This window comes from Pundamilia nyererei, unplaced genomic scaffold, assembly GCF_000239375.1.
Source record: "Pundamilia nyererei isolate P.nyererei 1_Seehausen unplaced genomic scaffold, PunNye1.0 scaffold00019, whole genome shotgun sequence".
Taxonomy (NCBI): Eukaryota; Metazoa; Chordata; class Actinopteri; order Cichliformes; family Cichlidae; genus Pundamilia; species Pundamilia nyererei.
Genome location: NW_005187420.1, coordinates 412,475 through 433,326, shown reverse-complemented (window position 1 = coordinate 433,326; position 20,852 = coordinate 412,475).

Genomic DNA, 20,852 nt, shown 5'->3' with positions numbered 1-20,852 from the left:
AAGCATAGCAGAAAACCTTTAAAAGAATGAGTGAAAAAGGAAAGAATCCTGATGTTGCAGTGGAGCAGTCAAAGCTTAACCTGATTGAAAGTCTGTGGTGGAAGCTTAAAATAGCTGTGCATAAATGAATTTTCAAACTGAAGCAATGTTGCTGAGACGAACAGGCCCAAAAATTCCTCCAAACTCATATGTGAGACTGGTAAAAATCATACAAAAGAATGGTTATTTCACATTATTACATCTACAGGTGGTTCTGCAAGCTACTGAATCATGGAGTGTAGTTAGTTTTACAGGACTGCATAGTTATATAACACTGTCTTTTTTCACAAAAAGAGGGAAAATGAGGTGTCATTTAATCAAACCTATTGATAGGTCATTTGAGCTTTAGCTCTATATACTTCATACAAGACACAGGCTCTTTCCAAAGGTAAATCTGTACTCACTTACAAATTGATATGCAGCTGTTGAACAGGTCCAGTGTGCACTGTACTTTATCTTAGATTTGTCTGTTAATATACTAACATTTCTTTATTACCACTAGAACCAGAATGAATAAGGGAATATCAGTTTCCAAATTATGTTTGTCTTTTTAAGCCAAATAGTAATTATACACATTCCTAGAAAGAGCAATCAGAATCTCACATTTCGTATGGTTTTTCTCACTGTAAATATGTGTGATAAGCAGGCTGTGGCTCCAAACAGATGCAGGTAATCAATCACAAATTGAATTTGCAATGGTACAGATTCTTATTTAACGGTGTAGAGGCAATACGGTGGTGTCAGAAGATATTCTGATGGATAAATGGCATAAGAATGCCCCCCCTCCAGTCAATGCCTCTATGTTTCTGACATGACCATTCCACATCACACTGCTTGAAAAATGAGCTCCGTGGAGGCATGCAGTCCTGCTATGAGATTGCACTTCATAAAGGGGAACAGCACACAGGGGTGAAATTCTACTGTAGGGTTATGGATTTTCCAGTACATCACTGATAGATTGCACTAATATAACCTCAATAAAGAGTTTGAGAACAACTTTATGGATGTTTTCCCTCTTTTGTCATCTCATTTTTCTCTCCTTTGATGTGTGCTTCACTTGATTTGTCTGTTTTTCTCTTACTTTGTCTAGTTGTCACTCACGGGGTGCAGAGAAACACACTCAACACATTAGTCGTGGGATGTGAACCATGGAGTGTTTCATCCAAAGTTTCACAACTAGAACCTCAAGCTGCTCATATTGTTTGTTTTTGCTTCCAGCATCAGCAACAGCAAGATATTTTGGAGAATGAGATGTGTACATTGCACATAAATTCCTAAACAGCACCACTTGGTAAAAAACAGAAAAAAGGGTACTTTGCAGCCTTCTGCTTCAGTCATCACCCCAAGTTATGTCTACAACTTGGAATGGGCTTCATTTTGCTTTAATTAAAAATAAAAAAAAAGCAGAAAATTGACTTAAATTGGTATTTGTACTGTAAATGTATCTCGTATCACACATCCCGTATCAGGACTTAATTTGAGTGTAAAATTTCAACCCGATAACACACGTAGACACACTGGTCCACCGTGTCCATTTCACGCTTTGCCTCTCCAAAAAGAATGAAGTTGCAAAAGTAAACTGCAGTAAAGCAAAGGGAGAAGCCAGTGTGTATTAACACGTACATATTACATTATATATTTACATATTCGCATGAAAGGAACATGATAGACTGGCATGTCTATTACATGTTTTGCCGTGATACTGTGTTGAAAATGTATATTTAAAACTTTATGTCATTAAACTTTAGTATCCAACATGTATTGGGATTTAGTGCAGATTCTACATCGAACATATCTGAACTAAATGTTGTTAAAGTTTATATGATAATGGAGATTTTAATAAGTGTTTTTCTATTTTTTCCCAGGTTCAAAATGGCCTGTAGGACATACCTTCTCAAAATTGTAAACATGAACCTATCTATAACAAAATAACAAAATAGAGTTACCTGTGGTTTGTAACCAGAAGAACGCCATTCTAAAGATGATTTTAAGATATAAAGTTATGAAAAATGAGTTTAAAATCTATTTTTCAAGCTTAGAAATGATGTGTCAATTTTGCTAATGTCATTAAGAATCAAAAGAGCCATATTCATCATTGTGGAATTAAACCAGCTTATGATTAAACTTGTGTTGTGCTTTATTGATGCTCCCTAGTGTACCATTTCTAATGTATTTAATACCATTTATGGTGATATGAATGGATTAAGGCCAGCTATGAAGCTTTTATGGGAGTAGAAATGTATATTGTATTTCTGTCTGCAAAACTGAGGAAAAGAGAATTCTGTCTCAGTTGCTTTTAAAGTAAGTCAGCATCTGTGGTCTGCACATTGGATGTCGTGCTTGCTCAGTCACCACGTATTACCCACTGAGTCCATTCTCAAGTTCCATGACCACTTGCTCCTACCACTTACTTCCAGTCTGAGGCTCTGCTGTGCCCTTCCTCAACCTGATCAGCAGGACCTAACTCCCCACAGCAGCCTGTTACTGCATCATACAATCCTCCATCAGTCTCTGCACTTTCTCTCTATCATTGTCCCTGCTTGCAACCTTAGGGAATGGTTCAATCACCTATGACCCAATCCATCTTTTAATGATGTTCAGACACTCCAAGGCCCACCTGCGCCCTATAAATGCCTCTTCTCGCAGTTTGCATTCTCTGCTACACTAGAACTGATCCTGCAGGGTATGCAGCGTGTGTGCTGGGAGACCAGATGCACACATGTGTGAAAATCCCCTGCAGTTCTACCCCATATCCTCACTCTTCTGAGACCTTGACCAGTTTTTGGTTTGTTTATGAGTGCATGTTGGGAGAGTCCAAAGGAGGTAAGCCATGTGCCAGAGAAAGCATACGGCACCATTGGGATGTAAACACCTGCCGCTGGACTAGTGAGAGCATTTTGAGAATCATTAGGAATTAAAGGAAATAAATGACTTCATAGAGAATGCAGATTTATTTCTTGGTTGGATCCTTTTAACACTGCGCAGGTAACCTGTTCATCTCTTAACCTACTATGGCTTTATTACAATTCAGAGTCTCTGTGTGGATGTGCACATGTCACTTAAATGCCTGGAACAAAAAAGAAGAAAGCTCCTTACAAAAAAAAGGAATACAATGGGTGACTCTGCTAACACAGCTATTGTAACTATTGATTAAACCCCGCTGTATACCAATCATAACTAAACAATCAACCCATCTTGAATGTCAAGTTGAATGCCAACTTAACATTCAGTGTTCCTGTTCTCATGTGATTTGGCTACCATCTATTAAGCACCTAGTAGCACGGGAGGGAACCTGTAAAAGTGAGTTGAAATGAAATCACTCTTTTGGGTTTGCACTTCATGACACATACTATAGAAGTATTTCTCTAAACTATTCAAGGAGAGCAAAAAACTATATGTTACATATAAAAAAGTCCAGTAAAGTCTTTAAGGTCTTTGCAGGGGTTGAAAGTTCACCTTTCCTCTAGAGTTTACAGATGTGAGCAGCCACGATTGTCTCATGGGATGTCATCAAAGATGTGATTAATTAGCAAATGCTAGTATGCTCAAAGAAGGTGTTTAACATGGATGCTAGCATGGCTGAGACCTCCGATTTCATTTGTAATTTTTTCCAGCATTGTTTTTACTACAGTATTAATAGCATTTACTTGAAATAATATCAGATTATGTAACACTAAATAGACAGCAAATGTAACATTTAAAAATGCATGTTTCTTATTGTTTCTACCTTTCACTTGTTTTTTCCCACCCTACTATCTGGCCATCATTAAGCATGTTTCACCAGTGGTTACAGCATCCATGTGTCTGCTGACTTTATACACAAACAATTTAATTGAGATGGTAATGTTTTGGAAAAAAACAGTAAAATCTGGGCAAATCCACTACTGAAGGTCTATTGATGGCAGTTACCAGTTGTCTGCTTAACAATGCAAAGCGCAGGGTAGTTAGTGTACTTATGTTAGGAGACGTGTTGCAGAGATTTGCATCTAGTGTACACTATGAGTGTGTGCAGAGGGGAAGCAGGCTGTTGTGAAACAGAAGGAGAGTCAGCATTTCGATTAAACATTCATGAAGGCTCAGGAGGAGCCACTTACTGTCAGGTTCTAATTAAATAAAGGTCAGCCACTCGAGTTTTGTTTATTGAAACAAGTTGTTTCCTAAACTGCTGTACATGTGCCTAACCTTCTGTTATTGTTCTGAGTAACAGTAGCAGGTTCTAGGGAACAGCTGAATCTATACTGAAGAGTTAGAAAGAACACTCTGAAAAATTAAAAACTGTTTTGTTTTTGTTTATAAGTGTTACAAGAGTGGAAAAAAATAAATAATAATAATAATAATAATAATTATTATTATTATTATTATTATTGTTATTATTATTATTATTATTATTATAGTCTCATATGTGGTTGTTGTGTAAAGACTAAGAGTCAACAAGACGCAGGAAATATTCCCATTCCTAACTCTCTGTAAAACCAAAACACATTAAAGTGTAAGTTGCTGTCTGTGTAATCTACAGGTAGAGCTATGCTAAATGCTAAACAGCAATTGCTGCTTCACTATAGTATCAATGAATCTATCTGTCAACAGAAATAAATATTCCCCAAAATGAAAATCTATCACTTAACTCACTGATTTGTTGATAGAATATTCATACAATAAGCATTAGGGTTTATTTAGCTTATTTTTACTATCAAAAACTCCAATGGTAGTACACAGAGCAGTCAAGTGTTCCCATATAGTGTGACTGAAGGATACAATTCTAAAGCAATAAAAAAATACACCTGAAATATAGTGAATTATTTTGAAAGTTTATTATTTCTCATATCTCTATACTTACTAATAATAGAGCTAATGATGGTAAATATGTTTTCATTAATGAATCCATGAAGAGTAGAGAGAAAGCTACTTAAAGTGACCATCTAGTCCCCTTACTGCGGGTGAAGTCCAGGAGTTGATGGACAATTGGCTCTCCGATTAAGTGCACTTTTAAGTGTATGGAACTGATTCTTGATTAACAATTGTAATCAATCCCAGGCTTTCACCCCTGCAAGCCCACTCACAGTAGTAGCCAATCTAGAAGCCTGTGAATATTTTTGAGCACATTCACCACATGCCGGCTGCTATCACACACCCAGAGCACTTGGCACCAATCACATGAAGGGCCATGAATGTCGAATGGTGACAATCAGCAAAAACTAACCCAGACTAAATCTGTCACCTTTTATGTCCTTGGTTTTCCTCACAAATTTACAATCAAGTTTCTCATACTTTAGAAAAATCTTTTTTGTCCCTTTGTGACAGGTCTTTACATATTTGCTTGCTCTGATCCTTAAACCAAGATAATTGTAGTTTAGACTGTAGTGCAATATTCAAACTCAGGCTGACATGTTTTGGCTCGCTTTAAAAAAGAAAATAACCTCAATATCCTTGTTATCTTTTGAAATAGGCTCACAAGTATGTCTGGCAGAAACCAACAGTACCAACAACTGACTTTTCTTATTTAAATCATAGGCAAAGATTTAAAGCTTCAAAGCCTTTCTTCCCTCAACCGATGTGACAGGTGGTATTATTGGGCTCACGATAAATCAGAAGGCAAACAGCACAGTAAACTAATTATTCCTGGGTTTCTGGGATTGTATGTTCAGAGCTGTAGACCCACCTACAGTCTTTCTGTATGCTTAAATATTTGCTTGGCGATCATGTTTGTTTGAATGTGTGGTCATTGATTTGCTGTGCAAACAAGTTACATGGGCATGACCAAAACACAACGTTCCACTTCACAGCCTGATCCGGTTTAAAGGAAGGCTAGAGGAAGAAGTGGTAACAGGAACTAATACCATATCTCAAATACCCAATAATAGTTACCAGGCTGAAGTAAGTGCTGTCGCCTTCCTTGATAGATCACCCTGAGCTACCTGATAGGATGTGCTACATTTAATGCCTCTACTGATTAATACGATACTGCGGAGATGAGGAGAGGACGCTGCATTGATGGCCAGATTTGCCCTTTAAGGAAGCCTGCAGCAAAGACGAGATGTAGGCCTGTACTGAACACATTGCACAAGTACCTGGAATTTCCCCGTCCCTAGCAAACATTATGCACAGCACAGTACTCAACAGCTTAATTATATTTTGCCTAAAAACCTAGAAATCAACCATGACTCTAACACAGAAACCCACCTGGCCCCAGGTTTGCTGTGTGTCAATTAGTTTCAAGTAATTTAATTAAACTCTAGTTTATTCAAGAATAAGTGCCTTGACTTAGCTAATATTTAACCACAATACCAAGTGAGACAGAGCCTCAAGGGGAGGCACTAATGTAAGGCCTACCTCATGATGCTTATCACTTTTACTGTAAATATTCCCAAGCAGTACATTGCATTTAGAGCTGTAGTGTGTAATAATTAGGGTTGTAGGTAGGGAACATTTTTGAATTGGCCAACTGTGTGGGTGTGAAAAAGAAAGAAGAAATGTTTTGCCATTACTCCTGAAATACAGGCTCCCTGCAGTTAATACTGACAGGAGGCTACAATCAGACTGAAGGTGGACACTCTTTCAGGCTGACTATCATATAACTTTCTTCTTAAATTGTGACCCAGCGATGGGTTCACTCATTTAGTCTGACTAAGAATCATATATGAATAACAAAATCCCTGATATTCATGGCAAATTTTATAATATAACCCACACAGTAACAGACTATAATATCATTAATATTGTATGTGCACTGGTGCGTCACTAACTTGAGTCATGTGGGAGTCAGTAGTCAGGCTGTAATAGATAAACGTGGAACATGATTAAAATAATATGGTAAAAAGGCACAGTAGTTTCTTATCACAGAAAACATTTTATAGTACATTCATCGTGTCTTCTCTAATAAAGACAATTTTAAAACCTAGCATGGATTTTTAACTGCTAAATGTTATATGTTATGTTGTGTGGAGTTTAGATTTCCGTGAAGAGAAGTTTTTTCCTCCCAAATATGCTTTGCTGTAGGCCTGTTCAACTAAAAAATATCTATGTACTGTGTAATATACTATTTTCTCAAATATATATATATATATATATATGGTTCTGTATGTCTGTGTAGTTGAAGTGTAGCAGAGGATTGCCCAAGGCACCAAAACCAGCCCCGGTTGTGTGCCCCTTTGTGTCCCCATAAATAAAACGCTAGGCTGAACCAATTTCTGCTCTCTTTCCATCTCTTTATTCAAATAATGAGAACTTACCACCTTTTTGTTTTGGTTCCGTCTCCATTATCTCGCATTTCAGTCTATGTTTATTTGAATTTAACCTCCAATAAAGTCTGATTGGATTTAATTAAGTCAATACTCTGTGAATGATGTAGCCTCACTTTTCTACTTTGGTCAAATATCTTTTGTGTTATTTCAGATAAACTCTTGATTAACCTGCTGAAGTTATTTTTATCTTTTTTCCCCTCAAATCCTATGAAGTATTCTTGTGTAACTTTATTGTTTAATGTGATGCAAAAGAAGCCTGTTTGACTATAAAGGCGAACAAATGTGGGGAATTTGCAGTGATGCCTGCTGACTACAATGACAACTGCTACGCATACAAATTATGTTCTGGAAGAAGTCTCCGTCCCGCAATCCTTCTCTCCCTCCCCTTTTTATGTGTCTCCGTCTCTCACTCCACCCTTCCTGCCTTTGGATTCACAGTAACTGTCACATCACTCTTAACATTGCACTCACATTTTCCCAAGGCATCACCAAAAGGGTAAGGTGGAAAATCATGTTAATAGTAGCTGCATGGCAGGGACAAAAGGCAAGAGGGGTTGGGTGTATTTATTCATTTATTTTATAGCTTATTAAGGATGGGTCTCAAGGACTCGCCAACATTGTGTTCACAGGCATTCTCATACAGGCATGACCTTGGCAGTAACTGGAGGTGTCCTACTGCACACTGCATAATAGAACATACTGACAAGTTGTTTTGTGTGAGGATCTACTTTAATCTGTGAGACTGTGCGTAATAGTATTAATACATTAGTGTTTAATAACAGTACCATGTGCAAGTTTTTCCAATACTCCTTTATGTAAAGGTGATAAGCATAAATAAAATATGGCACTTAAAGTGGCAACATCTCAGGAGTTGTATCTTTATGATCATAATGTTTTACTCTATCCAGTCAAGTCTGTACCTGTGCATTTGTTAATAATATATTTTGGTGTATATTATTGCCTAATCCTTTCCCCAAGCACTGAGTGTCTGGTATTGATTAGCAAATATACAGAAAAGGAGTGCCCATAGATCAGTTAAGTTAAGAATTTGCCTTCTCTTCTGACACATTTACCCAGGGCTCTGGCAAGTTCCCACACTATACTGTAATGTATTTTTTTTTTTATTTGTATTATGCATATTATTTTCTATCTTCAACATCCTTGCGAGATAACATGTACATAACTAAAAGTAACTATGTAAGTAAAATGTGTGTTTTAAGATTATTTAATAGTTTTAGGCTTTGGTTAATCTCTCAAGCCTACATTTGCAATATTAAAAATTAGGCAACTTTGTTCTTTTTTGACAGTGATGTCAATGTTGTGGGGTTTCCTTTTTCCTGACATCTTTTAACTCCTAAAAACTAAGATCTGTTCATCAAACATTTTTTATTTATACAGCTTTCTTTTCGTGAAAAATAATCCCTTCATGCCTTACTGGTTCAGATGTAACCTTTCATTTATTCTGTATCCCTCTGCTGAAGTTTTCACCACTCACGGGCTCTGTTGCTTTATGGAAGGAGACACAGCAGCAGTCCAGATTTGCCCAAGTGTATCTTTCTCAGTAGAAAGTGGAAAATCAAGTCCTTAATTTGTAAATCAGGAGGTCCTGGAACACAGAAGGTAATGATTTGTCAGATGAAGGGCCAAAAAAAAAAGTTACATAATCCATGAAAAAGGATCCAGAATAGCGCCACAATGTCAAGATTTAGAATAAAAAATTGGTTACCGGCAAAGCCATGTACTAATTGTCGCTGTCCCTGTCATCACCTTCAGTAAAATTTTTACCTTGTTCATCTCGTTTTATCTTCCTCTCTGAATCTGAGCTTGCTCCACTACCTGCTGTACTGTGACACTGAGTGAAACAAATGAGGCATATACATGTACAGAGATGAGGAAAGGACCAAAACTATCGTAGAGACTTCAACACCAAGCTAAATACCCAAGCGCATACAGACAATATAGCTTATGATGCGCTCTTCTCAAACCGCTAACGTTGTGCTGCCAATGTTAGATGTTCTTGTTCCAGACCAACAGCCAATTAGCCCAAGTGGGGCTTGTGTGTGTTCCTCAAGCTCAGGTTCTCTACAATGGGATCTAAGAGTTTTAAGGTTCTGAGCACTCTTGTGGACAGGAAATAAACCTCTAATATTCTGTCTATTATCTATTTTTCCAGTTTGGGGGTTATAGGTCCTAATGCTTCTATTACCACTGGGATCACTCTGGACTTTATGTTGCACATCCACTCGTGTTGTTCCTTCAGCTCCTGGTGCTTTTCAATTTTCACATGTTTTTGAACCGAGAACCAAGATTTTTAAAAGGTGAAATGAAAAATGATGGAAGGTATTTAAATGTGAATACAAGTAAGTAGAGTTAAAAGCTACCTGTCATTCTTGAAACAGTGCAGTGCATCGAGAAGATGTGTTATGTCTAAATAAAACTGTATGATTTTTTTGAAGCAGTCTTTAAGAGGATTCACTATAAATAAACAGATCCAAGATGCACATCATTTTTAGCTAAGCTGAAGAAAATAATCCCCCAACGCGTGGTATTTATTGAAAACTGCCTTTACAGCTCACCTTTATGTAGTCCTTAGAGCTAAAAAGATATGGAACTGTTTGACTTTCCCCCTCTTCAATGAACAAACACTTGTTTGATGGAAGGGATCAAGTGCGCCCTGTGGGTAGAATCATCTCTTCAGCATCCCTGTGAGATCTGAATGTTTGGCTTATGGCAGAAGCACTAGAGATGCACAGTTGCTATGTTCAAAAGTGTTTTTAACTTTGACTGTTTAGCTTTTGTACTTGTTAGGCTCCTTTTTGGCATGTGTGCCTGGAAATGTCCCGAGAGTGAATTATCGCAGTTGTCTTAAGATGTGATGTGTAAAAATAAGTCAAGGCCAGCTAATTGATTTAGTTTCTTTCCTGGGGTTCCTTTAATCCAATTATTAGAGTGCATTTAATTATTTTTGATTTAATTTCTCAGATGAAAAGCAAATATTATTGTTTATTATCAAGAATAATACAGCAACCGATGACTAAAAATTAGGACAGTGAAATGACACTTAAGTAAAGGTAATTCAGGCAGAGTTGTTACACTATAATAACAGGCTTATATGGCAGATCCTTGCAGGTTATGTCAATTTTTTTTAATTTCCTTGCTGTGTTCTTCTCTCTTTTCTTTTTTTTTCCAGCAGCACAGCATCAGGGCTCAGGTGGTGCAGAGAGGTGCAATTCAACAGGACAATTACAGCAAAAACCTGACCAATGCTCTGTGGGCCTGTAAACGAATTTCCCCTATTATTTCACTCCTGGCAAGAATTTTTAATAACTGCAACTCTGCTTTTTTTTCTCAAGAAATAAATTAGTTAAATGTCATGCAAAATGTAAATTAATTAATAAACAGAAGCTCAGGATATTAGGCTCTTTGTTTCATTCCACTTTGCTGTGTTTAATGTTGTGTCCCGTAGAAGGGGAGACGTGTGACTGGCGTGGTAATTTCTTTCTGAGAACAAGATAGATTTACATTTATTACAAAGTAGTATTTGAGGGTCATATACTTTTTATGCAATTAAGGATATATGAATTTTCCATCTACAGAGTTGTTCTTCCAAAGAACTCCATCAAAAAGATTTACCTGTATATAGTGCACATCCTTATTGTTCTACTCACTAGCTCGAGAGGAAAAAAATAAGGATGAATATTAAGATATTTCAAGAGGCCACATTACAATATATTCCCCTATCTAAGGGGTTAAAGTGGGATTTGGAAGGTGGGAGGACCCTACCTTTGGGGATGGGGAAAAGAATGTTTAGTAAGCTCTAATAGATTTTCCTTTGTACAGGCTGTGATCAGTTGACCTGCGCTGCTACTATGATATCCACTGCTCTTTGTGGAATTTACCAACTATATACAAGAAGATGTAAGCAGATATTACATGAGCTGTCTGACTGATTTCAACACTTAGATAGTAAAATCTTGCATAAAAGGCTGAATTTAGTGAGTGACTCTAATAATCATTATGACATTTATTTACAAAAACATAATTTAGCAAAATATCATCTACCGTGTGATTAAAAATCTTTACAGTGAACAAAGATTTCACATAAGAACATTCTTGCATCTTTCTCAATCAGTGTTGAACATTAACATTTTTCTTCTATCTCTGGAAAACATACATCAACGCATCTTGTGACAAACTCCGCACAACCTGTTTATGTGCTGGTCGTATTTGTTGAAAAGGAAAAGAACTAACCGTAGAGTGTCTAATTGGTGGTGTAATGCATGGGTGAAGGAATGGTTTATGCAATGTTGCTTAGTGCAAAACCAAAGAGCAACTGAGTCCAAAAAAGTGTCTCAGGGAGGGAAACTACTCGGCAACTGAGCTCTGAGGGCCTTTATAGAGCGCTGGCACACTAGGCCCAGGTGTTGCCAGTGTCACTGATGGGAAACGAGCCATACCAGCCCTCCAATACCTGCAGATGAGGCCTGCCACACAAACAGGCTTAAAGGAAGGCAGTGTGGAGTGGGTTGTCACATACTGAGCAAATATCTCCATGCTGTCACTAGAAGTAACATCTGGCTACAGATTACCAAAAGAATAACTCATTAAATACTGTCGACTGATATGTTAAACCTGACTATTTGCAAATTACAAATAAAGGTGATGGGGTGCCATTCCAAATTCCAGCCCACTTTAACCCCTGTCTATTAGGTTGGCAATTGATAACATTGGTGTTATCAATAGTTTCACATTAATGACAAATGATTTGTTGTGTAAGCTTGTCAAGGAATTATGTGGTGTGATTGTCAGTCGTTTAGCAAATACAGCAAACTTCCAGTAAACTGTTGCTCATAAATTAATAAGACAATCTGTTAAATTAATTGAGTCGTTAATTGTGAGTACAGTACTGCAGTGGTTAGTGCCTCACCACAAAAACATCCTGGTTTTAAAATTCACCAAATGTTTCCCTTGTGCCTGTGTTCTCTGACTTCCTCCAAAAGTCTAAATTCCTGAATATTGACTGGTGACTAGGGATGGGTATCGAAAACCGGTTCTTGTTGAGAACCGGTTCCCACTGTTTCAATTCCTTGGAATTGTTTGCCATTTTTGCAATCAATCCCCTTATCGATTCCAGTCACCCCGAATGACGTCACCACGTTGTGGAGCGTCATTTACCTGGCAGGGTGCCTAAGTGGCTCAAACGCTCAAAAGTTTGGTTATACTTTACGAGAACGGATGACAACAGGGCAACTTGCAATACTTGCAAAGTAGATATTTCATTTAAGGGAGGAAACGATACGAATATGCAAAAGCATTTGCTCACAAAACACACGATGACCTTAAATGAATGTTGTGTTTTTAATTCCGCTCCGGACTCGTGAATCTCAACCCAGCAGCAGCGGTAACGTTTGCACGTGCTCTCCCGTTAATGCGGCAGGTAAATAATCAACTAACAGTGCATATTATGTTAGCGCGATCTGCCTTATTACAAAATCTGCCATTACTGTGCATTTAGGTGACCACGATGAGAGAGACAGACAGAGTCTGGCTCAGATGCTGGCAGTTGTCGCTGCAGTCTACCTGTAGCGTCTCCTTTCAGGCCAGGATAGACGAATGTCACCGAGCAGTGACTAAGTTTGTGGTCAAAGGCTTGGACCTATTTGCCACAGCAGATGCCCCCGATTTTCAGTAAGTGAATGTGTTTAATTGTAGGCAGGGACATTACTGGATATTCTTGTGTAATTGCTACTGAATAATTTATGTTATACTTTGTTATTGCTACAGAAGAATATTTATTTTATTATTTTACATTTACAATTTTTTTTCCTGGGGACCCTGTGACACCACGTTGAAGAGCCGTAGGCTGGATCTCTTAAGATCTCACTGCTGGGTTTGTAAGGCCATGTTACGCCTAAATTTCTATCTTGTTCAAAGAGAAGATATAAAACAAAGTTCTAAGCTGATCGACCTTAGTGTTCTCCTTTTTTAAAAATAAGAATCGATAAGAGAATCGATAAAGAACTGAATTGTTAAACAGAATCGAAAATGGAATCGGAATCGTGAAAATCTTATCAATACCCATCCCTACTGGTGACTCTCAGTTTGTTGTTGTGAATGTGATTGTGAATGGTTGTGTCTCTGTGTTAGCCTTGCGAAAAACCAGTTAGCTGTCAAAAGAGTATTCTATATCTTGCCCCAAGCTGAAGAAAATGAATGAATGAATGGATTTAATTTTTTTATTTGCAATGATATTGATGTCCATTTTAGCTCTGTTTTAGGTTCTTGAGAAAAAAAGTACTTTTCTTTCACTGTGCTATGGACACTGGTAGTTTTCACTACACACTTTATACACTTTTCTCAGACAGGCATGGATATTTTCACACTTTTCTCTTTTGTTTAAACACTCTCAAAGTTCAAACCTTCGTAGGAAAATAAGTCCAGTATTATAGAATGAAACCAAAGATCAAACCCTTTTTTCGGGTCCAGAACATGGGAATAGAGCAGCTGCGAGAGAATTCAACATTAATGAATCAATGGTACGGAAGTAGAGGAAGCAAGAAGAATGAGTTTGACTTATCTGACTGTTTTGTTTTGCCTAATGCGCCTTATAATCCTGTGAACTTCTACCTTCCTTTAGCCTGTCCAAGAACTGTTTTTGCGATGGTTAGCATCTTCCTCTGCCTTTTGGGTGCTACTCCAGGTGCCTTTGACAGTATTAACGACATTAATATGTTTGTTGGGGAGAAAACTTATAAACACACAGTACAGCACTTCAGAGTCACACTGCTAGCAACTGAAGATTTATGTAAATTTGACAAGATGAACGCATTCTCTACTGTAGAGGAGACACGACACGGAGGAGATTGGTTGGCAATGGTCTATAGCCAATCAGGACAGAGAACACAATGTGCTGTAAAAATAGATGTTATTAATAAAAAAAAAAAAGCATGCAAATTGCATAAAAAAAAAGAATACTCCAAACAGCGAGGCAGCGAAAAATGAGCCGCGTTATAGCAAGGGACCACTGTATAAAACCTCATTACTTCATTAGGATATCAGAAATAAAAGGCAATTGTACTTCTTTTACATTCTTTGGGATGTTTCAGCTCTACAGAGCTAAGAGTGCTGTTAAGTTTAGAGTTAACAAAGAAATCTGGCTCACTGCAATGCATTCAATGATTTGAAATTGCAAAATTATACAAGGCAAGCTGACGTTCTTCGACATTAAGTGTTAATATGAGGCTCTTTGAGCATATAGAGAGCTTTAAGATCCAAACAGTGTAAGCCTAAACAATGTAATCCATGTTATCGTGGATTCTTTCTGTACTTTTGATCTCCTTTTACTCCATCTATCAAAGCTTCAGAATTAATCACTGTATTTATAATGGCCTCCTAGCCCTGTGGCATCTCTCACGGCAATGCAACCAAATAGGATGCAAAGCTGTGATCCTCAAAGAATTTCCATCACAGGAATAATGCGGTCCCAGGGCACTGCTGCAAACGCTTGCCCCAAGCATTAGGCACAGATAATTTAAACACATAAGCAGGTTCTTAGCGCACCTTAATCAATGCCAACGGTGTTTTTTAGTTGGGAGGGAGGGGAAGGCAATAAAGGAATAACACTGGTATAACCTGGGGACTTGCTGCAGAAGAAATATGGAGCGCTGAAGCCCTCTGGGTAATGAGAAACAAAACTCCTGACAAAGACTTCTCCTCCTGGAGTTTCTGCACCACAGCAGAGTCACATAATGAGCAGGATCACACTGTATATATTTGATAAATCCTTACAAGTATATGAGAATGTTACCGGAGAGCCATTTGATTCAAAAAATAAACAGAACAATAAAGTTAACAGGAGCTTTTCTCCAAATCAGTGTGTGGTGCATGATGTTTGAAAACAGCTATTTTGGAGGAGACATGTCAGCGCAAATATTGGCAATCCTCTCAAAATCCCATTGTGCTGAAATGTTTTATGATTCTGTCAAAAATAAAAAGGCATAAAAAAGCATAGAAAGCAGACAAGTGAAATTTCATATTGCAGTGGGTAATAAAAGAGACAACAAGGATAATTCAGAGACCTTATCGAAAAAAAGGGAAATTCTTCAACGCAGCATTTCCTGTTGTAATCAGGCATCCACATCAGCAACCCCTTCCCCCATCTCCCATGAAACTGATATATGAAACCATTTCCCCAAAACCAAACATGCCCGAAAACATTATTAGTGCCATTTCCTCTTCTGTATTAAGGCAAGAAGTGCTGAAGGCAGATCGGAGAGAGCCTTTCTCGGTGATGAAGTGCCTTCCTCTTTAGGTCTCTCTCACATCACAGAGGAAATGTGTGAGATTTATCAGTGCTCGCCCTCTCAGGAGCTTTCTCTGTGGCAGAGCAGCTCTCCAAGGATGCTGTTGTGCTGCTCTTTCTGAGGGAGCAGGTGTACTTTTGCCACATAGGGCTTTGAATTATATCTATGATAGCATTGTCAAAAACACAAAATGAGAGATAGATAACAGAAAACAGTGGGTGTGTATAAAAAGAAAGCTGCATTTCCAGCTAGAAAACACGCCAGAAAGCGAATCAATATTACACCCATGACTACATCCTTGTTTTGGAAGTTAATTATTGGGGGGCGGGGTTCATCATTTATTTGTGTTGATCATCCATTATATATGTTTTACCTCCATCCTTAACCTTTGTGTATCTTTTGTTAGCCTTTGTTTTTACCAAAGTATGCAGAAATATCTGCACCCTAATAACAATGATGAGGTCACAGCCTTTACCCACTGCAAGTAATTAGGCCACCAGAAAATATACAGGTACCTTTAGTTTGAGCTGGAGAGCTTTTGCAATGCAACACAAAAGTCCTGGCAACCACTTTGATTCTGAACAGGTGCTTTAGTCATTAAAAGTTAAATGTAAAAGTCAGCAGATAAGGTAGATTTTTTTCACAATTGATTATTGTGACCCACGAAACTATCTTGTCTTCAGTTCTTCTGTCTGGAGCAAGAAACCAATGCACAGGTGTGTTGTTTGTTTTATTTGAGCAGTAGTCTGATTCACAAAAGAAATAACTGTGAAAACCAGATAGTTAGAAAGAATATGCAATTGGGGTATGTTGGCTAGTTGCATGATGATCAGAAAGTACTACGTCCATGTGTCTGTTGTTTAAGATTTGTATTAGGAATGCGTATCCTTTGTATCGCCACCCGTGCATTTTAGAGGTGATACAGTTCAGCTGATATTGATAAGCTGTTTTTAAATTATTAAATTACTTTAGTTCAAATCTGATTATATTAAATTGGACTAAATTAGGTTGCAGGATCTGACAGAAAGCCACAAAGTGAAACAAAAAAATGTTCCAAACGAATATTTTTTAAAAAAAACAAAACAAATGTAATGTGTACTTTAATGCACAGCACAAAGTAAACCTGCATATGTATCACACCTTGAGGTTCATAAAATTAGAATCAGCAGATCCAGATATGGGGCTGAAAATCACTGTGGGGAGTGACTGGTGGTACCCATCTTATTTAAATCACTGAGATATTTATGATTTTGAAGTGTATGGCATCATTGTTAAATTCTAAAGTGCTCTCTAAAGCGTTCAGGAAAAAAAACATTATCAGTGTCCATGAGCTTGGATCAATAACAGCCTCAACCCAGCTTTGGTGTTACAGTGTATTGTCTACAATCACAAAGAGATTGAGCAGTGTTTACCTGCCTTGGAGATTTACCTGTCTGAAAAGAGCATTAAAGCAAAAACTACAATGACCAATCTTATATGGAAAAATGTGACAAAATCAAACAAAAGTGCATTGTTTGGCAGTTGGTGCACACCAAAAATAGCTTTTTCAGTCCAAAAAAAGGTCATAATTTCCTATGTAAAGCATGATTGTGGAAATGTTCTCAACCAATCACACATGAGATGACCAACTTTCAAAATAAAACATGAAGTAACAAAAAGACAATTTACTAAGACTGGGGCAAAAGACTAACAAATAGAATACACTGTTTATGTCACAGTTATGCTTGCATAGGTTCAGAACACACCAGGAACATTTCACAAGTGGCGTGTTTAGTCTGCATGGGTCCTTTATTTTGAAAATTAAACAGCGCCTCTATTTCTGACCTCCTCCCCAACTCTGTGCAGGTGTGGAGAGCTGCCTCTGGGATGCTTCTGAAATGCACTCCCCTGTGACAAGACTGGCACAATCTCCAGCATTGTTTTGGACGGTGAGATCAAGTCCACCATGTTGGAGCTGGAACATGACACAGCTGTGCTCGGTATATTCCCAGGGTACTACTAAACATGATGACACAGACAGGATAACACAGAGGGCAACACAAAAGCACAAGACAGCCAGCACATTTAATAGGAACCACAACAGAATGGCTTATCATGTAGAAATACAGATTTATGAATTGGCTTAGTTAAAAATCATCTGAATACGAACTGTTGTGAGGAGAAAGTTACTTCAAGAAGATCTCTAAATGTTTTGCTACAAGTTTAAAACAGAGACTAGAGGACAGTTTTTTCTCCACAGAGACAACTATAGCATGCCTCTTACATATACTGCTGTTATATTAAACAATTTCTTTTTAATTATTTTTGTAATATATACCAAAGTTGTCTTTAAGCATTGCTTCAAAATGCTTGCTTATCCAAACCTCAGTAGGTTAGTACTTTTTGGAGTCCTATCAGTTAAACAACAAAACTCACAATTCACACTCAGCATCAATATTTATCCAACAGAAATACAGAAGACTGCTGTAGATGCATTTACATGCACGGCTCTCTTCAAAATTTAAAAACAAACAAACAAACAAACAAAATTCTTTCAAAATTAAATTATTTTTGTTTTGTTTTTTCTTCTGTCTTTTTCATCCTGGCAGAAATAATACACCAAAATACAGATTTTGGTGTATTATTAGGTGTTTATCTTACAGAAATGTCCAACAGATATTTCGTATTTTAGAAAACCTGAATACAAAAACTAATTGTCTCAATGTAAGTAATCAGTGGAGGACGTTTCATGATTAAATGGTTATGAAAAAGCCATGTTAAAACCTGCAAGTATCCACTTGTCTTGGATTGGTGTGAATTGTATCATCTGACTGTAAACACAAGAACACCAGGCTCTGTGTGGACAATTTGCTGTGGGCACACAGACTTATTAGTTTCATGAGAGGCGCACATCACACAAAAATTTTCTTAAAATGAAGATGCCCTTAAAGGGAAAGAAGCTCAACACAGATAAATGAGGATTATTTGGAACTGAGAATCATGCAAAGAAACTTTGTTATAGCTCAAGAATAAAAATATTGAGCTTAACACGAGCCTAAAAAGCCCCCTTTTAAAATATTTTTGGGTGTTGTAAACAATTAAAATGTACTGGACTGAATCATCTACACATCTTTCTGGCTGTTACTCCTTGTGGTGCTCATAAATAATGCCTGTAACTCGTAAATATTGTTGACAGCCTGCAACTACAAGTGAAACAATATCAGTCAGTCAGACATCAAGAAATCAAGTAACTGAGCGACCACAAACGCATATCAAGAATGACTCGACAAAACTCTGTAATTTAGGCAAGTGAAGCCAGATGAAGCCATCCCTCACTGAGAGCATGTCTCAGGATTACATCCACTCTTGCTGGGAAGCATTTAATTTCTCCTTTCAGCACAGTGACACTTCAATCTTTTCCCTGTAATTACACATTATTAATGTTATGTAATTTCCAGAGACAGAACCTTGGATGCAGTGACACAATTATTGACATTAGCTGGCGATGCTTCTTTCCTATGGCTTCTACAAAAAGACTGTGCCTAATTATGTTCCGATTAGGGTTTTTATCTCCGAGGCTGAGTGAGGTGACAAGACACGGACACAACTCCACACTCCAAAAGCCACGAAACATTTTTTTTGTAATGCTAGGCAGCATCAGAGTTTAGAAATTTGGCACTATCATACATGTATATGTGCATTTTTTTTTCAACACTTGTCCAGCAGTTTTATGTGACTAATGTTGCTATTGTGAAGGTGCAGTGTTGCTGCAGCTTTCAGGCACTTTGCTTTCTATTCACATCTTTTATCATTTCATCTGATCACAGGAAAGAAAACTGGAAAATGTTCACCATTTACAGAGCGCAATAAATAGTTGTGTGAAAGATGACTTTCTCAGATGTCATTTCTACCAGTAATAGTTTCATAGTTCTGGCATCTTAGCTCTTTATTGTAAGGTAATTGAGGTATTATTACATGGTGAAATTGGGTCACTTTTACCCTTGGAGGAAGCAGTCAACAAGACAGCAGACATGTCTTCTAGAGCGATTACAGAGATTGCCATGAAAGGCACATATCAGGCTTTCTGGAGTTGATCGATACTCAGCATCAGAATAGGTGACTGTATGTCCTGACCTCCAAGATTATGTCAGAAACCCAGTGGGGTCTTTTGTGACCTTTTGTAATGCTATCATTTTGTGATATACAGGCATTTCAATGTAAAGTATTTCCTTCGATTGAAGTCACATTTTTGTCCCAAAACTGAATATTTTTTGGACCACTTGTAAGAGCACGCCAGAGCTGAACACCACAAATGCAACAGCTGTTTTATATTTTGCTTCACGATGCATGTTTGGAGTGTGACAGTGAGAACTGTTCTCTCATTCTTTTTTTGTCAAAAACAAAAATAAGTACTTGCATAGACTAAACACAAAGAAGGGAGACGAGAGCCCCAGCAACAACAATCAAAACAGGAAGAAAAAAGGGAAAAAACACCTACATAACAGCCAGTCAGGTTCAGGCTTCTTCACTAAACGAATGTTAGCAAATTAAACTTATGAAATCAAAATTGAAAATGGGACTGCTGGTAACTCCAAAAACCAACTAATAAAACAGAAATAAAGCTGCTAAAAGTGACTGAGGAATAATGCTGACAGAGGGCAGGGAAAGCTGCCTTCTCTGACTTTATGTGTGAACAAGAACCTCTGCAGCCAATCAGCACTATAGACAAATCGGAGAGGAGAGAGCAGATTAATAAGAGCGAGAAAAATAAAAAAATAACCGGATGGTAGATATACCAGTGCACCGAGGTGCACATAACACCACACTAAACGAAAACATACCTAGGGAACCATGTGTCGCCTGCTGCTGACTGAGGAGGAAATTTTTTGCTTTAAAATTCAGGACCCCTTGGTGCCATACTATAAAGATCCCCATCTGTCCATGGATGAAAGTACTCCTGTTTGTAGAAGTGCAAAAAATAAATTGGCAGCTTTAGTAAATATTGCTGTTTTTGGTTCTGATGGCATCTCACTTCCACCAAAAAGAAAAACACCAAGTCCAGTAAGACTGGAAGCTTTCTTCTCCATGCACTAAGTCAAAGCTCCTGGCTAAGACATTAAAAATAATAGAATTATATAATGGTAATTAAAAACAAAACAAACCCAAACAAAACCTCACTTCTCAATCTAATATGAGCAATTGTTAAACTTAGTACGGTGGCCCTGAGAGGCCAAACGGACTGCAACTTCAGAAAACACTTGCAAAAAGAAAAATGCTGCAAAAGCACACA